General features: G+C 40.6%; 1 protein-coding gene across 1 annotated transcript in view; it reads right to left on the bottom strand.

Moving 5' to 3' along the window:
• ARID1A (AT-rich interaction domain 1A) overlaps nt 1-22,112 on the bottom strand; it is a 114,496-nt gene extending 92,384 nt beyond the window's left edge. The window contains exons 1-2 of the mRNA XM_083626705.1: nt 22,039-22,112; nt 2,870-2,942 (exon numbers count right to left, since the gene is read on the bottom strand). The gene's annotated coding sequence lies outside the window, so the exon portion shown is untranslated. The remainder of the gene's footprint in view (nt 1-2,869; nt 2,943-22,038) is intronic.
• Between the last annotated feature and the right edge of the window lie 1,733 nt (nt 22,113-23,845).

The following is a 23,845-nucleotide window of genomic DNA, read 5'->3' as shown; positions in this document are numbered from 1 at the left end:
TTTTTTATCCCATGGTTGATTCAGGAAGATAGTACAATTATTTACTAGAAGACTACTACTTAGTTTTTGCTGTACCTTTTTGGAGAGTTGTAGCCTACTTCAGTATTTACTGTCTTTATTCATAGTTGGGTTTATCAGCCACACATTGGGTATAATAATTCCAACTATATGTTTATTCTTGAACCTAGGACCTTTCATCCAAACTCACTCTTCCTTTTTAAGCTAATAAGCCAATAACCACACTGGGTGAATTCTTCACTTCAGTTTTAGTAGACCAGAATTGGACACAGCTCAAAGAAGTCCTTAAGACTTCCCTATATGTGCACAACACTATCATGAATTTTCATTTGCCTTGTGGTCACATCACATTATTGGCCCCATCATTTTAGGTTCAACCAAGGCTGCTACTTCCACCCCTTCCATGCAGGAACAGGAGTTCATAACCTCCAAGAACAACAACAACAAAGAAACAAAAAGTTCACAAACGAATGAGGCATTGGCTTAGGGGAGGAGGACACGGAAGAATACTTGCTAGTGTTTTGCGTGGTTTTTGTTTTTAACACTTACCATGAAAACACTCATGCCTGAGTGGGACAGCAGGTGAGTGCTCATCCACTAAACAAAACAGATGCATGAAAAAATAAATGCTACAAAATGCCACAGGCATGGGGCTGGAGGCAGGACTTATAGTGTTCTTTTTCAGCTTGTAATGATAGCCATCAATGTGATGGCTTGAAAAAAACACTAGACAAATTCATGGAGGATAAGGCTATCAATGCCTACTAGCCATGATGGGTATGGTCTACCTCTAGTTGATGGGAATCAAAAGTGGGGGGAGTGCTGTTACTTGCATGCTTTCCATAGGTATTGGGTTAGCCATTGTGGCTGGCTACAGGTTCCACTCTCATGTTCTACACACTCATGTACCCGGTAGTTCTGGTAAGCCATAGCTTGGCTTACTGTGATATGCAAACGAGACCATAGCGTAGTTTGATTCATAAAATATATGTCTATCAAGCATTCATAATGCAAGGCAATATTTTGTAGCAGGGGCACTGACTTGCCCCCCACATTGGGGGGGGCATCATTTGATGCATCCCACCCAGCGCGTGAGCGATTACGCACCAGGCTGCACAGGTGTCCTGCCTCCGCGATGTGGCATCAGGTGGAGAGGAGGATTGCAGCGCTGGGCTCCCTGCAGGGGCAAGACACGCGGAGGGTGATCTTCGCCTTTGCTCATCCTAGCCCCCTCCCAGCTCCAGGGTGGGGGCTGGGGTGTGCGGAGGGCACCTGGCGGCAGCAGGGGATGTCGACTCCCTCAATATTGGGGGTCTGGGCCCCCTGATTCAAAATATTGAGGGAGATGGAACTCCTAGCGCCCCCTATACCCAGCACCAGTACAGTCGTACCTCGGCTTGCATATCCCTCTGGTTACATAAACTTCAGGATACGTAGGTGGCAAACCCAGAAAGTATATTTCCAGGTTTTTGTTGCATGCGCATGTGCAGAAGCGCTCTACCGCCATGTACGCATGTGCAGAAGCGTTCCCTCCGGTTGTGGAAACCTCAGGATCCGACCAGAGCTCCAGAACAGATCCCGTCCACAACTGGAAGTACCCCTGTATTTTGTAGTTACCTTTCTTCTTTTTGAGTTTCAGCAACTACAATTTTTTTTTACAATTTCCCTGTTACCCTAACATTAGAGTAACTGAAAAACTGCTCTTCACTTAAGCTTCTAGTATGTAAAAATATGAAGTGGTATTCCAACCGTCCTCTCAAAATACATCTAACTACAGCTCTTTCTCATTTTCAGATCTTTTGGACAGAATAGATAGCACCTCCCTTCCCTTCCCCTCCCCACCCCAAGATCTTCCAGTTGACAAATGCTTCCCTGATAGACATGCTTCTTCAGTAATGAATTTCCAATACATGCTTTCCAACATGGACATGCACAGGATAGATGTTCCACAAAAACCTAGGTGTTTCCTAGATGTATAGCCAATGGCTTTTTTCTAATTACTGAGCCATAGGTCAACGCTGAAGCACGTGTTTTACATTGAAAAGTTCCTGGGTTCAATCCCTGGCATTTCCTGGTGTAGGGCTGGGAACACTCCAGTTTGAAACCCTGGAACAGACACAGGCAAACTTGGCCCTCCAGATGTTTTGGAACTACAACTCCCATCATCCCTGACCACTGGTCCTGTTAGCTAGGGATGATGGGAGTTGTAGTCCCAAAACATCTGGATGGCTGAGTTTGCCTGTGCCTGCCCTGGAATGATATTGCTAATCAGTTAAGACAATACTGAATGAGATGGACCAATGGTTTTACATGGTATAAGACAGCTTCCTATGTTCCATTTGGTCAACCCACTGCTCATTTTTAATTAGGACTGCAACCTTTACTCAGATACATTAAGTAATTACCTACTTTGGCTAGAAAGGCACCCACCATTAATCACTCTCACACAGGAATGGAACACACCTTCCATATGCATTCATGAGCATAACATATTTTTCTTCAAAACCATTGTTTTATTCATATACAAATTTAGGTAGATTTAAAAACTAGATTACCACTCTTATCATTACTCAACAGCACAATCCTAACCATGGTCTACTCAGAGGCTGCAATCCTAACCACACTTACCTGGGAGCAAGCCCCATTAAATTCAATAGGACTTGCTTCTAAGTGGGCATGGATAGGATTGTGCTGTAAGATTTATCTAATTCAGTGACAATACTAACACCACCAGATCAAGCTACTGTTCTAAAGTAGCTTTGCTCTTTTAAGGGCATCATCTATCTAATAATTACACTGTAGCAGTGATCTAGAGAGTCTGCAAGATATACACATACTCATGCATACTTACTATCTCCCATGGTATCTTCGTGATGGATGATCATTGTTGTGAGCTGCTTTCAGAGCCAATCTTGGCTGAAAAGCTGGTTATAAATATAAGAAATAAAATAATGTGTAAATATGCTGTTTTCGTACATTTATGGCATGTTCAAGGTTCCACAGGGGGAGTAACATAAAATTCGGAACAAAACATTTAAACCATATGTGCTACATCTGGTATATCTGCATAATAGAATAGATCCCATAGGGAGTTCCATCCATAGCAGAAAACTGGGATGTAAGTCATCAAAGGTCAATATGTAGTGATTCTGACTCCACATTGCAAGCTGTAAGACAGCACAGACCTTTTGCTATAAAGGCAGATTCTACAAAATAAGTAAAATAAATAAATAAAATTATAGAAATGGGGTTTTAAAAATGAAACAGTTATGACTATGTTCAAACATTTGTGCTCACAAAGATGCCAGTCAGCATCAGCCACTCAGTATGTTGAGTTCCATACAAATCTAGGAAAATGCAACCCTTGATTTGAAAAGTAAAAATACTGAAGCATTCTATTTATTCCAAACACTGGGATTTGAAAAATGGTTCTCTGTGGCACAATGGGTCAGTGCATTTGGCTGTTAACCAGAAGATTGGGGGTTCAAGCCCCCCCCCCCCGTTGGCAGGATTCCTGCATTGCAGGGGGTTGAACTAGATGACCCTCAGGATCCCTTCCAACTCACCAGTTCTATGATTCTGTGACCATTTATTTCATTCAACCAATCCTCTTCCCCAAACCTAATAATCTTCTTACAGAATGAGTACTATTATGTCTGCTGTTACTACTGAATATGTATTTTGTTTCAGCAGAAAGCTAGATTCTGGTACAAGAACACATAGTAGCACGGCATCTGCTTAGAAGGCTTAAAACATTTACTTGACAATAAACTTAGCAGATTCAGTTGTATTTGCTTCCAAGAGTGGACTTAGAATCACAGTGTTGGCAACATGGATCAAGGTGAAGATTTGATCAAACGCAATAGGACAGAAGCAAGCTGATAAAAGACAGAAATACAAACTGGGAGCTTTTTCAAATCTTGGAAACCCCTTTAAATATACAGTAGTTGATTTCAAGGAGATAGTGTGAGGGAAGGAGTTTTGTTTTGTTCTTAGGGGAAGGTATGCCAAAAGCCAGAAAAGTGGAATGAGAGAGGGCTGTCATCAACTGAATTTGCATAGAGCAAAGAGAAGGGTATGGATGGTAGGCTAAGTCTAGAAGTCAAATTGCGTGAACTCATGACTGCAGATCATAATTTAGCATGGCATCACTTCCCACTTTAATGAGGTCTATAATACTGCATGTGAAGATTTAATTCATGACAAGTTCGGTGCAATCAGATCTAAAAGATAGTGACTGGCTCAAGGTCACCCAGTCAGTTTCATAGCTGAGTGGAGAACCTCAATCTCTTTGTCTATGTCCTAGCCCGACATTCTAACCACTATACCACATTGTCCTTTTTTGAGGGGAAAGGAAGATAGGAAGGTTTCTTATACTATGCTAGATCATTGGGCCATTGAGTGCAACACTGTCTACACCAGTGGCCTTCTACCTCTTTGGATGTAGAATGTATTTTGGTACCCATTTCTTATATCTCAACAACAACATTGTGCTTCTGTTGTGACATACCTTAAATCAGGCTGTGACCCAGTAATAGGGCCTGATCCTCCAGTCGGAGACCAATGACATTGACTGGCAGCAGCTCTTCAGGTCTCAGAAAGGGATTGAAGGCGCTAGGGATTGACTCTGGGGCCTTAGGCATGGAAAGGTTTTTTTTTTACCCCTCAGCGATGCCCTATTTTGTGTTGTATTTTAACTTTGTGCTTATTATTTTATATTGCTGCAAACAGTGCTGATGAATGACAGCTTATGCCTATTTTAATAAAAAAAATTAAAAAAATAACATAACTAGAAGCTTAAGGAGGAAGGCAGAAGGCAGAGACCACAGGGAGCCAGCTCCTCCTTTCTTAGCAGGACAGTTGGTCACAAACATGGTGCACTTTCCCCCCCTTGTCTTCTTGTTATTTACTGAGCACATGGCCTCCACAGCAGTGCCAGTTCCTACTTGCTTTGCTATCATGGTTCAGCTAACTTAAGTCTCCCAGATGGCAGTACAGACCACCACCACTAGGTTGGCTGCTATTAAGTGGAGTTTCATGAAAGTAGTCCTGCCATTTAACATAGTACCAAGGCAGTTTAGGAAACCTGGTATAGATTAGGATGCTAAAAAAGAGGGGAATAGGGTTTCTCTCATAAAAAAAAAAACCTGTTCTGCCAACTGTGTGATGGCAAATGTGGACTGAATCGTTGACATGGAAACAGGATTGGGACACGCTGTCTCCCTCATGCAGTGCACATACACACAAACCCCTTATCATTATCCCTGGCCCCTAAGTAGTCTGCAAACATGGCATGGAGTGATCTTCAGGAACAGGATAACATTTCAACAATAAATGCTTCCAAGGTTGAAAGCAACAACAGAGGAGGAAAGGAGAGAAAATATAAGACAAATACTGACTAAAATGCACAGCATTCTGATATACCACAGGACCAAGAACAGGAGATCCATCTATTATTTATAATTAATAGAGTGAGTTACAAGCTGTGGAATGGAGTCAAAAGAGGGTTGGGTTACTTTGCAGAATAAGCCAAGTGGATACTAAGTAGTTTTGAAGCTACATTATAAATATGCAATGCCTTAGATGTATGCTGTTACCTACTTTTTGTGCATCATCTCCTATAAAATATCCTAATACAGTTCTTAGAGTACTAGGAGAGATCAAAATAATTTCCAAATAAAATAGATTATGTTGAATTCCTGATTGTATAACAAAAGCTGCAATAATTGTGCTGAAATTGTTATTCGGTACCACCAAAATCTATCAACCTTCCTACTCTCCCCCACTCCCAGTACTGACAGAATGGTACTCGGGAACATGAAGAGAAAATGTTATAGCAAAAACTGATGTGGAGTTTGAGCATTTGCTGAACACAAGCTGCAAAGCTCAAAGAGTGGCATGGATTTTAAATGTGAACATACTCTTCATTAAAGTTAACAACATGGTTCTCAGAAATGTAACATGTTAAGGACTCAGCAGGTTGCTAAACCTTGGCGCTAATGTCTGATTATAATTTTACAGTGAGTTCCAAAACTTTGAGCTGCATATTAAAAGACAAGAAAGTGGACTGAATCTGAGTCAAGGAAATCTATTATTTTACCAGTCCTAGCCGGTGAAATGCAAAATATGAACTGGATCTAAGTAGAGTCAGATGGAGCGGAGCATGCGGCACATTCAGTTCCTGTAATATAATTCTCAACCTGCAGGGGCTCAAAAGGGGAATGCAAACTGAAGAAGCTTGAAAAGTATGAGTACAGACACTGCCAAGTGTATGATTCGGGTTTTAAGCTTCAGTGTGCTTGTTTTGTGACCTCTGCACATTCATAATAATGTAGAATAATATACCGGTAAATGCAAAAGTGAGTAATCCAACATCTAGTTCTAGTGATGCTGAACTTAGAATGAACAAGAACAGGGAGAAGAGGCAACTCTTGTCATTTTATAGTATGGTAAACACAGAACAGTTCATCATGGAACCAAGATCAGACCAGTGAGATATTCTGAATTTTAAAAACCCATCTAGCTTTAATGGCCAATTAAAAATAAATCTTGTTTTATTACCAGTACACACACAGGCAAACACAACAGTCCCTAGATATAAACCTCTCTATTATAACTGATGGTGAGTATATATCAACAATTCATGTGTGATAACACTGGTTACAGGTTTATGAAAACCCTGTCCCACATCAGGAATTTAACAATGTGATTTCTAAAAGTCTTGTTTGAGTCTAGAAGTCATCCTAGATTACTTCATACTTGAGGAGGTATACTTCAACATCCATTCATTCATACCTATTTGTCTCCATCTATAGAATATTATTTATAGCCTAACCCTTAACATTTATCAGGACCCAGTATTTCCTTTGCAAAGTACAATTCTCACTGTATTTAAGTTCTTAGAAATCAGAACTAGCATTCAGGGCCAGCATTAGCACACAGCAACCTCAGTCAGCTGCTGGGCCCTAGCACCCAGTCAACCTTCCTCCCAGCACTGACAACTGTCCCCACCACCCCAACACCACCCCCGCCACACATCAGGAGGCAATAAGCCATTATTAACATATTTCCCACAATGCCCAACATAGCATCACTCCAGGGCACTGCTGGCATTACCATGAAATCCTCAATTTATAACACAATCAATGTACAGTGGTACCTTGGTTGTCAAACGGCTTGGCTCCCAAACAAATTGGATCCCAAACGCCATAAACCTGGAAGTGAGTGTTCTGATTTGTGAACATTTTTCGGAAGCTGAATGTCCAACGTGGCTTCCATGGTTTCCAATTGAGTGCAGGAAGCTCCCGCAGATAATCAGAAAACCTTGGTTTTCGAACCATTCCAGGAGTCGAATGGACTCCTGGAACAGATTAAGTTTGACACCCAAGGTACCACTGTATATGCTGCTTTACAGATCACAAGAGGTCAGATCCTTGTCCCAAAGAGTTTACAATATAAAATTCAACTCAAAAGTAACAGCAGATTGAAGATGGCAGTAAGCAGGGCAAGAATAAGCAATTGCTTCAGTTGCAAGTGCTTAGGCTCAGCTACAGGTTTATCCAGAAATATGTGCTCATAACTACATTAAGCATGGGTAAGCCTTTTTGGTTCAAATACCACATTCAAATCCCAGGTCAGGTTCAAATCTGAAGCTCACTGGATGACTTAGGTTCAGCCACGAGTTCTCAACCTAACCTACCTCACCTCACACAGTTGTGATGCTCAAATAGGGAGGAAAACCATGCATGTTACCCTTTGCTCACTGACAGGAAAAGTGGGATATGAATGTCATAAAATAAATATTGTTAAGCAGAGTCGAGACTAATGGGAAAAGCCAACACAGAGACTGTGTTTTTAAGGTTCTATTTGCCACATCTAAATCTATTTGCTGAGAGGAGGATTTTAAAAGTCCCCCCTCCATGTTACAAGAAGCAACTAAGGAAGGCCTGTTCTTCTGCACTGGAGGTGGTGATTCGTGGAGCACCTAACAAATGAGAACAAGTTATGACATCACATCATACCACCCCCTTCTTCTCTAATACTTATTGTCAACTGAATATCAGATCTGGATAACAGCAGGTTGGTTCATTTGGTTTCCTTCTTCAGTAGCGCTTTCGAAGCACTGTGTATAAACAGATTCATTTGAACAGAAGACAATAAGGAAAAAGCCCAACCTACACCACATACTGTGTTCTCATAAACAACACTGATTGTATTTTACCACACACACATATCTAATACACCATGACACATATGAAATACATGCACAAATAGAACTGCAGTCATCCAAAAGACAATAGTTGCTTAAGGAACTATCTAATAAACATAGAGAATGCTGCCTACTTTGCAGAAAGAGAACTGTGTCTGAAACTTGCTTGAAAAGCCAGACCATTTCTTTTAGAAGCTCTTCATCCTTTCCCATCTAAAATGTATACAGCAGAGGTGGGAAACCTGTGGTCTTTCAAAGGCAGGAGCCTGAGAGTGGAACAACTGGAGAAAGAATGGGTAGTGAGAAGTGCACATGAATTTTAAGACTGCAGGTTCTATTTGATGGGAAAGGTGTGACAGAAAGAACGGGGTGGGGGTGGGGAGGACTATGAGGGAGAAATTTGATCCAGTTCTCATTTAAAGGTAACTCTACCTAAATTGCACTTCCTGAAACAGTATGTGAATCAAAATACAGACATACATACTTAGAAATTAATACTACTCCGAATTTTGTAATGCAGTTCTCCAACCAAATAATGGGCACAAAAAGCATATACTAGGGGGAAGTGTGCATAAATGCATATATTAGTGAAAATAACAATAAAAATACATTATAGTAGGGGAAATTGCTTGTGTGGTATAATTCATATTTGTTTGTCTATTCAGTATATATTTGGGCACCTCTTAAGCATCACCAAATTTGGCACGGTGGTTCCTGTGGTCAAGGAGCAAGTTTTCATCTAAAGGACTTATCCACATCTCTGTTTGTCCCATTGCTTCCCTCCAAGAAAACCTGCGGTTTAGCACTGAATAGGAACAAATGGCAACTAGGTTTTCTGCAGATTGCCATTTATTCCGATTTAGATCTAAAGAGCAGGTTTTCAAGGGGAAAGCAGTGGGACAAAGGCCATGATTGGACCCATAAAGCACGGAACAAGTGGAGAAACTGCTCACACCTAAGTTTAATGCAATTTTGAATGGCCGACTGATCTTTTCAATGCACACTGATATTCTCTGTACAGTGGTATCTCAGGTTAAAAACTTAATTCATTCCGGAGATCCGTTCTTAACCTGAGGTACCACTTTAGCTAATGGGGCCTCCCGCTGCTGCAGCACAATTTCTGTTCTCATCCTGAAACAAAGTTCTTAACCCAAGGTACTATTTCTGGGTTAGCAGAGTCTGTAACCTGAAGCATCTGTAACCTGAAGCATCTGTAACCCGAGTTACCACTGTACTGATTTTTTGCTTCTCAGAATTCCTGAGCAATGCTGAATATGAAGCGCACTCTCTCTCTCTCTCTCTCTCTCTCTCTCTGTGTGTGTGTGTGTGTGTGTGTGTGTGTGTGTTTTAACACACACACACACACATGGCAAAATCACATGCAAAAATGTGTACATAAGGAGAAATGCACACAGAAATGCTGGTGAATTTCATGAAGACACAGACACACACACACACACACACACACACATGTATGTATGAGAAAAACTGATGAGGAAATGTGGAGAACCAAACTAAAGATTGGAAAAACAATAAGGTAAACAAGAAACAGAGAAAACCTGAAATTGACATTTTCACCCATTCCTAAAACTCCACCAAAAACTCCACTGCCTTCAAATTTGCTGTTCCCATGTGTAAATGGCTCTTCATAGAAATAAAAGTTACTGACCCCTGACCCAGGCAGATACTGGAACACATGTGGCAGCTGAACACAAGCCCAAAGGCTCACAATTTAAGCTGCAACATCTCCCCAGCTCCTTTTACCACCTTTGTTTTGTAAGCCTTAGTGGCCTATACCAGTGAATGGTGACTTGGCTACCATTATACACTCCTTGTTAACCTCTAAATTAAACTAATCTAACACACTGTATGTATAACTGTCTTTGAAAGCTGTCCAAAAGCATCAGTTGGTTAATAAGTCAGTCAGTCAAAGGAAGTCGATAACATTTGTGGTGAAAGAACTCCACTGGATTCTGGGGTCAACTCACACTACTAGTTTTCATTTTGAGGCCCTAAAATGGATTGGGTTCAGAATATATGAGAAAATGCCCCCCAAATGTTAATGTCACTTTATAGGACTCAGATTCCCCCTCTTTAACTGTAATGGGTATAATGAGTCAGTTCTTCCGGGTGACGGCACCCTGATTATGGAACTCCCTCTCCCAGGAGGCCAAACAATTTTGCTCCCTGTACTACTTTAAAAAGATTACTGAATATGGTATAGCTTAAAGGCACTGTACTGGACTTATACCACCTGAAGGGCTTTAGGATTTTGTGGAAGCCCCTCTACACTAGCCAGATACACCACCACCATGACAAATGCATCAGCAGAACCAATGGCAGACCTTGGGGTCTCAAATCTCAGTGATGCCCTATGTGATGCCAAAATTCGGCACCAACCCCACCTCTCACCTTCCATTATACATCGCAGCTGTGGCACCCCCAGCAGCACCCCCGAGGCTCTGTGAATTTCAAAATTAACACTTCCCTAAATTCTGCAATACAGTTTTGGAGCCAAGTACTGGTAACTGAACTTAAGATCTGGAAACTGAGAAACTGAAAGAAACAAAGCTAACAGATTCACCCATCTCTAGTCAGAACAGAGCACCCCACATAGATAAACAAGGGAAAGCGGAACACACACTGTAATATACAACTGCTGCAACTGTCTCCTATCTCTCTTTCTCTCTCTCCCACATACCCACCCATCAGTGGCGTAGCGTGGGGGGTGCAGGGGGGCCCGGCCGCACCGGGCGCAACATCTGGGGGTTAGGGGGCGCAAATCCACGGGTTAGGGGGCGCAAATTACTTGCCTTGCCCCGGGTGCTGACAACTCACGCTACGCCACTGCCACCCATCCACCCTTTTTTTCTCATATGTGACTACTGGGTTTTGTTTGAACTCCCCCCCCCCCGAGTAGAAAGTAGTGTCCCACACAGGAGATGCAGTCATCCACACATGCAGTTAAGGTCTTTGCAGCAAAGACCAGGTGCTCCACTTCAACCACTGTCACTGCTGGCACTTTTTGCCTTAGAATCAGAGAATTGTAGAGTTGGAAGGCACCCCAAGGGCCATCTAGTCCAACTCCCTGCAATGCAGGAATCCCAGCTAAAGCATCCATGATAGATGGCCATTCAATCTCTGCTTAAAAACCTACAAGGAAGGAAAGTCCTATGATCCTTGTTGGATCATAGACCAGCATGTAGCAGAACAAATAGTCACTGGACACACAGTGTTTCATTTTCAAACCCACAAAAGGGAGAGGGAAAACTCATAGTTACTGCAATGGGGAGGTTGAGGCGTGAGCACTTGCAGAGTACCCAAGTATCACCATTCAGTTTAAGCTCACTCTCTCAGAATCACCTACTGTGTGTCCAGGTTCAGGACAGCTGCTGATTGCTACTCATTGTTGTCTCTCCCTCTCCCCACAGGTCCTGCTCACTGCTATTTTTCTAGAAAAAGATGTGCGGGAACTCACCATGAACTCACTTGTTCTCTTAGAATGGCAATGGCGCCCACCTAAGAGGTGCCAGAACCGAGTTTCATTGAGTTACAGCTGAAAAAATGCCATGGTCCCACTCCCATAGGTAGACAATCCTCCCCAAACCCTGTTCTGTGCAGATATTGAATAAGGATGCTCCTGACTGTTCCTGTGGGGCTAACCTACTTGGTCCAGGAAAAGTGCTGTGCTGCTGCAAGCTCCAGGATAGTTATGATACATGCAAATTCTAAATGAGCTGGTGCCATAAGGGACACAGCACCAGCTGCCCTGCTGTCTATAAAGTCACTGTCCAAAGCACAAGAGCCATGCTGGGGTGATACTGTTGCAACCCCATTTCAGGATCTACTGCATTTTGGGTGCTGATCAGTAAACACTTTGATTTGTTTTTTGGGGAGTAGTAGATAGGGATCACTTTCCCATATCCTAGTGTGATATTACTTCAGATGAACTCAGGATGGGACTGAGAGGAAGGGCATGTAGGGTGCTTGATGGGTTCAGGACAGGAATAGTGCCCTCTCCTCTCTCTGCTCACTAAAATTTCTTGGAATATAATAGGTCAGGCCTCTCAAAATACACAAGTAGGGTGGGTACTCCTGCCAGAGCATATTAGGTAGTCAGTTGAGGATGATGGGGAGGGAGAAAGATGAGGAAGGAGAGGCAAGAGAAGCCCCACATGCAGCATAGTGCAGTAATCCTATCATGAAGTAACCAATACATGAACTACTGTGGCCAAGCTTTCCCCGACTGGGAATTGTTGCAGCTGTTGTACCAGTCACAACTGGTACCAGTCACTGAGGCTGCCTGGGTCTCCAGTGACAAAGCTGAACACAAAAGCACCCCCCAGCCTGTGAACCTGCTCCTTCAAGGGCAGTGCAACCCTATCCAGGTTAGGCAATTGACCTATTTATCAGACACAATAACCACTCTCCCACATTGCCTCCATCTTGCCAGAATTCAAACTCAGCTTATTTTTCCCTCATCCATCTCACCACTGTATCCAAGCACTAGTCAAGGGACTTTACCCAATTCAGATGCTATAGAGCAGGCACATCCAACTTTCAAGAGACTGCGATCTACTCCCACTGTAAAAAAACTGGCAGGGATCTACCCATCAAGTTGTTGAGCTTTTTTGGAGGGGAGGATGAGCCGAAGCTGAAGTTGTTGAGCTTTTCTGGGAGAGCATCAGCCGAAGTTGCTGAGCTTTTATTGGGGGAGGGGGTCAACCAGTAGATCGCAAGCGACCTGTTGGACACCCCTGCTATAGAGAAATAAAGCTGAGGGTTATTGGTTAATGACAGCACCTTAACCAATCCCAGTGGCTTCATAGATAGTACTGGAGATAAGATAGCATAGCTGCCAAGGGACAAAAAAGCACTCATATAATGCTTTTGTCTGGACATGATCCTGAAGGTACAGCTGGAACCAATTTAACACAGTGCCTTCAGTTCCCATTCCCCAGAGCTGATCCAGGTGAATACCATCGCCAATGGTATCAAAAGTCAGTGAAAGATCAAGAATCTTCAACGGTCATCAATCAGGGTGACCACGGCTGACTCAGTCTCCCTTTGTTGCCACTCCTGACTCCTCCCTTTGGCTTTTTCTCTAAAGCAGAGGTTTTCAACCTTTTTAAGTCCACGGCTCCCTTAACCAACTACATTCTTTCTGTGGCACTTCTGTGGGGCTCAGGAGTCCAGCTATGCCACCCCTTGCTTGCACAGCTGGCAGCCTCTCACCCTTTTTTGAACACCCTCCCTTGTGGAGTGTTGCCTCAGCCTCCTTTCTTCTCCTCTCTCCTTGGGAGACCTCCATACAGCTGCTTCTGCCATCCCTGGTCTCTGAGCTGCCCCAGCTTGGGGAGCTTGTAGCCTGGGCTGCTGCAACAAACAGCCATGCAAGCCTTTGGGAGGCAGAGACACGAGAGAGCATCAGAGGAGGGAGGGAAAGAAAGAGGGACAGAGGCCAGTGTTGCACATGGCACCCCTGACCATTATTCAAGGCACGGTGGCAGGGCACACTGGTTGAAAACCAGTGCTCTAAAGAGTCTCCCTCCCCACTTTCTAGATGCACTTTAAACCCTCATTCCAAGAAGACATTGTGTGCTCTGTGCAAGTGTCCTGCCCAATGAGCTAGGTGAGAGCTGTGCTGTGTAGGCTCCCTTTCCTCCCCAATGTATGTGCTGTGTTCCAAAATAAGGACTGTGTACAACATAAAGGAATTTGAACCTTTACTGAAGGAATGCCTAGGAACCAGCAGAATAGTTGTTGCTGACTGAGCCACTGGAGCTGATGGAGTGCAAACACTGTGAGTGGTATCCAATGCAGCAAAGTTTGCATGTTGTGTGTGTGGTGGTGCAGGGGCATGTACTGGGAACATCTTCCCTTTGCCATGAGTTCACTAGATACGGGTGTTGTTATGACCACAATCCCTGATTGAGGGACTCTGGCAGTGGTTCCAAAGATGCTGAGGCATGTCTGTTGTTTTGCTACCACTTTTGTATTTTCTACTTGTGCGTCATCCCATCCCAGGCTGAGCATGTATTGGATATGGCAGCTGATCTGCTAGCATAACAGTAGTATCCCTCCAGTCCAAGCTTAATATGAATATAGGATTGCTATGTCCAGAGTTTATCCAGGTTATCAGCTAGAAAGTCAATATTTATTATAGATAGATGTCCGCCTAGTTATTTTGAAGAGTTTTATATTGAGCCTTTCTGACAACCATTCAGATTGGCTTGGATGCAGCTTTGCTGACAGATGGGAGGATGTAAGTTGGACACAATCTAGAGGCCCATTGCTAAACCTTGCCTTCAATTAAGTGAATTTAGTGCCTATACTAGTTCCTTAATCTCAAACTGAGCATACCACTTTTAGGATCCCAACATGAGAAATTGTCTCTGTTGGTACATGCATTATAGTGCCCATAACACTTGCATAACCACTTTCTAGGCAACACTTCAAATCACAATAACTGGACTAGATAGAAAAATGACTGCATCTTCACAGTAACACAACAAAATTACTTCCTTGAGAACAATGCCTCGATATTGTGCCATATTTGTGCTTATAAAGCCAATAGTCTGGAAGTAATAAGAATAAAAATAATTTATAAAGTACTTTAAAGTGTTCAAAGTCCTTCAACATTCACTACCTTGTTGTAAGCCTCAAACAACCTTTAAGGCAGGCCTGTACAGTCATCATACAGATTGTGGGGCTTACTGAGGCTTACTGATTTATTTTATTTATATTCCACCTTTCTTCCAAAAAGCTCAAGGCACTGTGCATGGCCCTCTCCTATATTTTATCATCACACAAAACTCTGTGATGCACTAGGTTAGGCTGAGATTTTGTGACTGGCCCACAGTCATATGGTTGAGATTTGAACTTGGGTTCTCCAGTTCTACTCCAACATTCAAACCACTGCATCACAGAGTGGGCTTGTGAAAGTGTACACAATGAAAGTGGGTAAAATTTGAAAACCAAGGACTTCCTGGTTCTTAGGGTAGTCACAGTGTTGTGCCAGGAAAGACCTTAGGTCTATTAGGCTATTGTCAACATCTTATTCTGTGTTATTTACTGAAACTATGGGTCTTTGCACATTTGATAGGAAAAGCTTGTGAAGGCTGAAGTAAAACTATAACAGAGGAGTGAAATTTGTTATCAGTACCTTAAATGTGAAAATTCTCAATTAAGTGCCCCTGAATGATCAATGTTTTCTTTTTCTTTTCTTTTTTTAAACCCTCTATTCTTCTTTATCGTTTTCTCTTGTATTTGATCAGTTGAATATTATATATTTACTGTCAAGAATAAAACCCACTGACTAATGGAGCTTATTCCTAAATATGCGGGAGTAGCACTGGAATATGAGGTTGCTTTTGCCTACAAGGCTTAATCTGATTTATAACACAAATGCAAACCATAGATTGGCTATGATGTACATTTCAAATTTAAACATGTGTCCTCCTCATACAGTTTCTGTTCTGAATTAATAAGATTAAAACACAGCACAAACAGCAAAAAAGAACAAAGTTATTTACAGTGCAGTTTTCTGCATGTCTACTTGGCCCACTATGTTCAATACAGTATTTACTCCCAGCAAAGTGTGCATGGGATTGCAATGGGTATCATGTTTGAGAATGCCAATCTTGATAACATCTGATGTACAAGATAATTCATATTCATCAGTATACCACAGTTACATTTCATTTACATTAAAATAATAAAAAAATAAAATCTGGATATAGCCTTTGTTTCAAGACAAAAGAAAATATCACATATTTTGTTCTGGATCTTAAAACGTTCGTTCTATACTTAAAGCATGCAAATGTATACAGAAGCCTCTGTTCGAAGCTGCTTTTTTTTTTTTAAACAGAGCCCAGATGCTGGTCAGGATTAAGGTTACACCAAACACATTCTACCCTGCCATTTTCCAAACAAAATGAAACAGACAGAAAATATGGACAAGGAGCTAATAGGAATGGAGTATTACTAAGAAGAGAAATCCTGCTTTCTTTCACCAATGATACAATCCTAAGAATACTTCCTATGATATGAAAGCCAGTAAATTTGGTAGGACTTACTTCTAAGTAAACATGTTTAGAGTGTGCAGTAGGAGAGAGCACTTGGATTCAGGAGAAACAATAATAAATGTAATGAACATTTATCAGCTTTGAGGAATTATGACTGTATTCCCTACCCTTCTTGATATTTCAAGATATGGCAGTGTATGTTAGCTAAACATCTGCCACTGTTTCAATTTTAAAGCCCATTATTAGGAAGTACAGGTATAAAAATGTTATAAAACTCACTACATATGCACAAACTGAAGGCCAAAATGTTTCAAATTACACATACACAATACACAGAACAATATGGGGAAGGGTTGATAAAAGATTCTAAGCACAAAATAGGTTGCCAGATCTACACCCTGAAAGAGTTCTTGTAGGAAGGTGGAACTACACGCCACCTTGCCAAACGTGTGTTCCCAAAACCACATTTGCTAGGGTGACAAAACCACATTTGCATAGGCAAGGTTTTTGTTAGGAGGTGCAGGTGTTTTGTTAGGGGGGCAGAACCTCAGTTAGCTATGTATTTTTATTTATTTTTATTTATTTAGGGGGGAACCTGCGCCTCTCTGCTATGCCCATGGATGTGGGGTTTGGTTGGTGAATCAACAGATGGGAGGAGGAGGTGTTTTTACTCATGTACTTCAATCCTGCTGCCAGATAGCCTGAGAGACTGCTTTTACCCTAGTGGGGCTTTATTCTGGTTTATAACAAGAGAACAACAGGCTAAACATTGCTTGTAGGGGGTTTTGCAAGGTAAAATCAGCAAGCAAGAGAAAAAGGTTAAGCACTCCTTCCTGCCCATCAATCCTTCCTTTCAAAAATCTCTGCAGCTCTTGCATCATTAGCATTATGGAGCAAGACGAGGTCTCTCCTCAACAGCTGTGATATTAGGAGAAATTGTAAAATGCTCCCTTCTATTTATTTTGATTTTAAAATTGCTATATTCAAGGCAGCTTACAATTGAATATAAACAATGTAACTCTGAAAGGAAGTGTGAGCATTCTTAGTGACTTGACATCAGGGCCAGCTCTACCATATGGTATTAAGGCAACTACCACTCAATTGTGGATACAGTTAAATAATTACATACTATGTTTATAACTCTCATCAACCCCAGCCAGCATGGCTTAGGGTCAGGGATGAAAGGCATCGTAGTCTAGCAACATCTGGAGTGCTACAGGTTAGCTACCTCTCATTTATAAACAAAGTGATGTAAGACTGTATTATTTTGGTATTATAAGCTATCTTTTTGTATTTAAGGTATTAAAATTGATGTGTAAACAAATTTCACTTTGTCACACCAACATTTGGGGTTGTGTGCACCTTCAGTATTAGTTGAGAAACCAGCATAGTACAGAATGCCACATTCTGTATTTTTCACCCAAGAACCGAACGCCATAGTGTATATGGCAGCCCAATGGAAAATTATGAATAATTAAGGTTTATGTTTTGGCTAATTGTATAGCTACTGAAACCAGTAAGGTTCTGCCCTTGATATGTTGCTTATTCCCTGGAGTTCACTAGATTTTTCATAGTTACATTGCCAACAGACAGGTAAATAGAACAAACTTTTCATAGCCTTTGATGGTGGTAAACACTAGCTTTTGCTAAATATATGGTAATAATATTTTGCTTTTTAGAGATAGCTTATTTGAGCATTTGTAGTTTTGCGGTAGCAGAAGCATGTAGCTGTGTCAGAATTTTCCTTAGAGAGAAAGTATTTATAAAACTGGGGAAAATATTGGGAGTGTTCAATAATGTGCAAGAAAAAATCTTATGTTCTGTATACATTATTAGCTCCTAGCCATATGGGAAAACATTAATCTGAAGTTTACTATTTCTGTGGTGCATTAATGCTCTGATATTGTTCTTATACTCCAGGATTGTCCACTCTAAGTCAACAGCTGACATGTAGTATCCATACTGTAAGCTCCATTAGATAATATCTTTGCATAGTGCAAGTGGCTCCAGTTTAAAGTAGGGGAAAGCTTCCTAGAAATCTAGCAAATACAACAATATGCTGCATTGGAAATACTGCTGGCCTCACACTTGCTCAGCCCCCATAGCAGAGAAATTACAGTATTTTACATTTTGGCCAGGAGTGCTTGTGGCTCTTGAGGGTAGTGTAGGATATTAGATGAGAATTGGTAGCCATGTTTGGCAGAGTCTCTAAGTATGAGGGAGTAGACATAACAATTTACCCATGATTTTACTTAAACCGCTTTGTAAGGTTCACTTGAAAAGTGGCATAAAATGTCAACATAAATGAATAAACTAACAAATATGTCAGCAGGACCTGGGTGGGTAACATTCATCTAACTAAATGTATAGAACTAGTGTGCAGGTCAGAGCAGAAATACTTTATAATCATGATGACAAGTACACATAAGTGTATTTGACATGTATCAAAATTAATACATACGGGCCAAACTGATTGCCTTTGAGTCTTTTCCAATTTGTTCCTTCTGTTACATGATGTGGAAGATGACAGTGCATCAATTGGTCTATTTCCACCTGATTTGCTCTTTTAATGCTGTTTTGTTCCTTGTGCAGTTATAAATTTGTGCAACAGTGCTGCTTTAGGACGGTGACGATACCCAAATTGAGCATTTATCCTAAGGCTAAAATATAATATGCCAACCTTCAAGCTTTAGGATTCCTTTAACTTTACTTATTATGTGTGATATCCAACTAAGTCAAACTTAACTAATTGTTAAGTCCACTGATTTAACTGAGCCCACTCTATGACTAAATTCTAGGGTCATTTAAAAGCTAAAATCAAATCAAAATATAACAATTAACACAAACACAGATAAAAACAGAAAAATCTAAAATCATCAGAAAAAAAATCAGCTGAGATAAAACAAACTGAATTTAAAAGTTTAAGAAAATTAAGAAAATCTTCACCTGGTGCCAGAACAAAAGCAAGGTAGGCATCAAATGATACCACCATTGAAAAGCCTTTCTCCCCAGTAGTCATTACTGTATCTCAGGTGGTAGCAACAAATGGAATAGGGCCTCTATTGAAGATCTTATGTTACTTCCAGACAACCTGTTTACTAAGCACTCATCCTAATTTGTTTGCAGGGTGATACACAACTTCAGCTATTTATTGAGCATTTATTTTGATCTGTTTGTGGGGATGTTAGAGGACTCTGCATTAAAGCAAGTATTATCATACACTTCCCAGTGCATTTTTCTGTCATTTTCTTATATCAAAAAGTTTGATCTTTTAGAGGAGCAGATTTGTTGTGCAAGAGCTCTGAATAAATTTTTCATTGAGCAACCTGAATTTGCCAATATGTAATTGAATCCCACCCAAAATAGTCACAGTCTGGAAGTGCCCTTAGTGTAAGGGTAGGCTCATATGGAAACAGGTAGTCTATCAGGTACCCTGACTCCAAGCCTTGAAGAGCCATATTTATAAAAATGTCACTTTGAATTGGGCCTGGATGTTGACTGGAAACCCATGCAATTGACAGCGCACCTGCATGATATGGTCAACAGGCCTTGTCCCTTTAACAGTAGATGAGGGAAGTTTGGCACACACAAGTTTTTCAAATTCCTGTAGTACTGAGACATGACAAACTACACCTACTGGAATACCTACATAGTTGTTAAAGATACAGAAGCCCTGGTGCTGAAAGGCTGGCCATCCCTGATTTCTGAGAATACTAGACAAGAACTATCCTGGCAAAAACCACCTTCTGATACAGGATAATCCAAGGTTGGTCTGTGTTTATACAGGATAATCTGTTTAAACACTGGTATAATTTCTCATTCAGTAATTATTAAAGAAGTTAATGGTCAGAAACAATGCGGTACAAGCCCTATGAATCAATGGAGTGCACGCTGGAGCTTCGGTAAGCTTCAGTGTGAACAAACAATTTCTCTGCCATGTTCCTTATTTGTATACATCATCTATAGTAGGTATGGGCATATCTATCAATTTTGGTCTCTCTCAGGTTCCCATTTTTTCAACCTTAAGTTAAGTACTCCACATTTTGACACCAGTTTGTGAATAAAAAGTCCTCATGAAAATTCATCAGTGAATTTCTACTAATATACACATTTTTACAAAGCAAGTTTCCATACTATAATGCATTTTTGCATCACTAATATATGCATTTAATGCACACTACCCCAGCATATGGATTTTTGTACACATTACTTGGCTGGAGAACTGCATTGCAAAATTCAGAGAAGTGTGAATTTTGAAGGATGGCTGTGTTTTGGTTTGCATATTATTTTGGAAAGTGTGAATTAGATAGGTTTGCCTTTAAATGCAAACTGAATCAAATTTCTATCCCATCCCTGTTCTACAGACATTCCAAGCTGACAGAAATAAAACTGCATATTTATAGTGGAATATATTTCAGTTATTAAATGGTTGAGAAAGACCAAGATTCAGAAGAATGTATAGAATCAGTTTGGCTATTTTCTGGCTGAAGTTAAACACAACCAAGAAACATAGGGTTAAAATGCAGCTGGAAAGGTTTGAACTGGATATTGGGAAGAAGAACAATGGAACACTGGTATAGCATCATTATTTTTAGATTAAATCAAATTTTAAAATTTAAATGATATTACTTTTACTTTTAACAAATAAATTTGGTTTAAAAGTACATGCGGTGATTGACAGTCTTCCATTTCAGACATTATGGAAAACAGTGATTTAACAAGTCAGGAAAGAAGCTGCAAAGCCTGGAAAGGGAAGAAATGAAAAGAAAGCCTAGGACCAGGGTATTTGAAGGACTGCCTACTCCCATATGAACTTGCTTGGTTGCTTAGATTAAAATCAGCAGCCACTCACTAGGTACTACCTATACATGTCTACAAAGAAGTAACTTTCACTGAATGCAGTGGTACTTGCTATAAGATGAGCAGGTATAGCAGGGGTGGGGAACATCAAGCTTTGTGGTCAGATATGGCCTTCCAAGCCTCTCTATTCAGTCCTCAAAACTCTTCCAAGGCCTCATCCCTCATCAACACTGCTCTGCACTCTCCTTCATGCTTTTTCCCAGATGGAATGTATCCTTGTGCTATGATACTACTTCTTGTTTGCATACACAGAGGATGAAGATATGCGAGTTGTGTAGCTTGGCTGGAATATACCCATTGTACTAAAGTTAACATTCACATCTGTTGCTCTGCCCAGCTCTGCTTATGGCCTAACCCACCTCTGGCATGTGGCCCCTAGAAGGCAGCCCAAGAGGGAATAGGTCCTTCTGTCTGAAAAAAAGGTTTCCCAACCTCAAGTATTTCAGTCATAATTATTTTAAATTATGTTGTAAGCTGCCTTGGAAATGTTATTGTGAACAGCAGGGAAGACGTGTTTTTTCAAAACAGAAACATAACAAACCCTGTTTCAGATGTTTCATTAATAATATTTGATTTTATATCCATCATGGAATTTCAATTATTTGTTCATTAATATCAGTACTAATTTCTGTATATTTAAAGTAAATATATAATTTGCCTTTATTTAGCAGTTACTAAAATGTTCAGTTAATAAGGATATGAAACTATTTAATTGTGAAACAAATTAATATAGTTAAGGTCTATTGTTTTAAGTTGCAACATCATTCCAAATGCAATGCAGAGGGTCTATTTCTTCATAAATCAACATATTTCAATAGTTATATCTTCCAGAAAGAATGCCTTCCTTCAGAAAGTAAAGAACGTATAAATGGTGAGTCTCATTTAAATCAATTATTTAATTTAGTTTGATTTAAATTAATCTACCTTGTAACAAACCAACAATATGAAGTAACATAGCAAAAACGAAGGGACCCTGCAAAGGAAAACCAAAATATAAATGATTCTCTCCCTTCCAAAAGCCAATCAGGTCACAAGAGTGCAAAGAAGCATAAAATACACAGTGAGTAGAAGCTAAGCTGACCTATCCCTAGAATACAAGCATGCTCAGCAAATTCTCTGTGTCAGACTGTACTTGGAGAACTACAGTGATCCTTCCTCTAGACAGGTCTGAGGCTGGACAGCTTAAGAAACCTAAGACTTCCTCAGGCTCAGGCAAATGATGCCCAAATTCAGTGTAATGTTATACCGTATTCACTGTTATTTTTTTATTTTCCTTCATACAAAATCAGCTTGCCTGAATAGCCATATACTGTTCTTCCTATAACATGGAAAAAACGGGCTCATGCTTATTATGTATATTCATTTGGGTATTCGTTATGATTGAATGAGAGATTTATTTTCTTTCTTTCATGCAATATCAGGCGTTCTCAAGGCTTCAGCCGCCAGATCTGTGCAACAGGGATCACTGGAATACTGCAGGGAAAGGGCTCAAGAATTAAGAGAATTACGGTATGAAGTCAGCTACCCCATCCAGTTCACACGCAATGTTAAACTGTTAGTTTGGTAGTTTGGTGTAATGCACACTGGCATTTTGCTCTCCCCTACCACTTCTGACTGTGCCATATGGGGGAAGAAACAAGCCAATCTGGTTTATCGTGACGTGAACCCAGGTTCATTGTTTATTTCTCTTCAAACAAACCATGAGTATAAGCCAAGTTTTGTTTTAAACTTACTGCTTGTGGTTTGATTGGAGGAAACAAATCATGAGCCTGTGTTTGCATGTCATGACATGCCAGGCTCTTTCTGACTTGTTTTCTTCCCCACACAGTACAGTCAAGAGCAGGAGAAGAGCAAGCAGCTTGTGCATGTTAAACCATACTTTATTTTAAACTATGGTTTAATGCTTGTCAACAAGGCCCCTGGCAGGCAATCCATACTTTAGCAGATACTTCAGATGATCAGGTATCCTCTAAACATGAGGTTGCATGCTCTTTAAGGTTGCACACCCATACCTACTTATTTAGGAGTAAGACCCATTGAACTCAATATAACTTACTTCTGAGTAGACTTGTATATTAAAAATTGCCATACCTTTGCTTAATTACATCATTTTTGGCTATTAGTCTTAAAAACAGAAATACAAAAATGACTATAATTATAAGCAGAGTTCAAAACACCAACAAAGTATGATAAACACAACTCGAGCAAGAAATAAGGTGTTAAATGTGATTATGTGACAGTACAGGAGCTGTAGTTTCTGTGAGAGAGGCAAGTGATTGTCAACAGATAAATTTTAGTATTGTACTCTCCCCAAATGGCACTCCCAAAATTCTTTGAGGAGGGGGAGCCAACAAACACAGACAAGCAGCTCTACACCATGGTTTGTTTCCCGTAGTCTGGAAACTCAAACCATGGTTTGGCAAACTATCCAACCTGAACCAATATGCTCATTTATGTTGAACATAATTGCTATTAATAAGCCATGCATAACATGGTCCTCATATATGTATACAAGTAATTTATAAAATGTAATGTAGTGTTACTTACATTTATTACAGTGGTACCTCAGGTTACATACACTTCAGGTTACATACGCTTCAGGTTACAGACTCCGCTAACCCAGAAATAGTGCTTCAGGTTAAGAACTTTGCTTCAGGATGAGAACAGAAATCGTTCTCCGGCTGTGCGGCAGCAGCAGGAGGCCCCATTAGCTAAAGTGGTACTTCAGGTT

This window comes from Podarcis filfolensis, assembly GCF_964270895.1.
Source record: "Podarcis filfolensis genome assembly, chromosome: 8".
NCBI classification, from domain to species: domain Eukaryota; kingdom Metazoa; phylum Chordata; class Lepidosauria; order Squamata; family Lacertidae; genus Podarcis; species Podarcis filfolensis.
The sequence above is the reverse complement of the archived record's forward strand: the minus strand, read 5'-3'. Positions and strand labels throughout refer to the sequence as shown.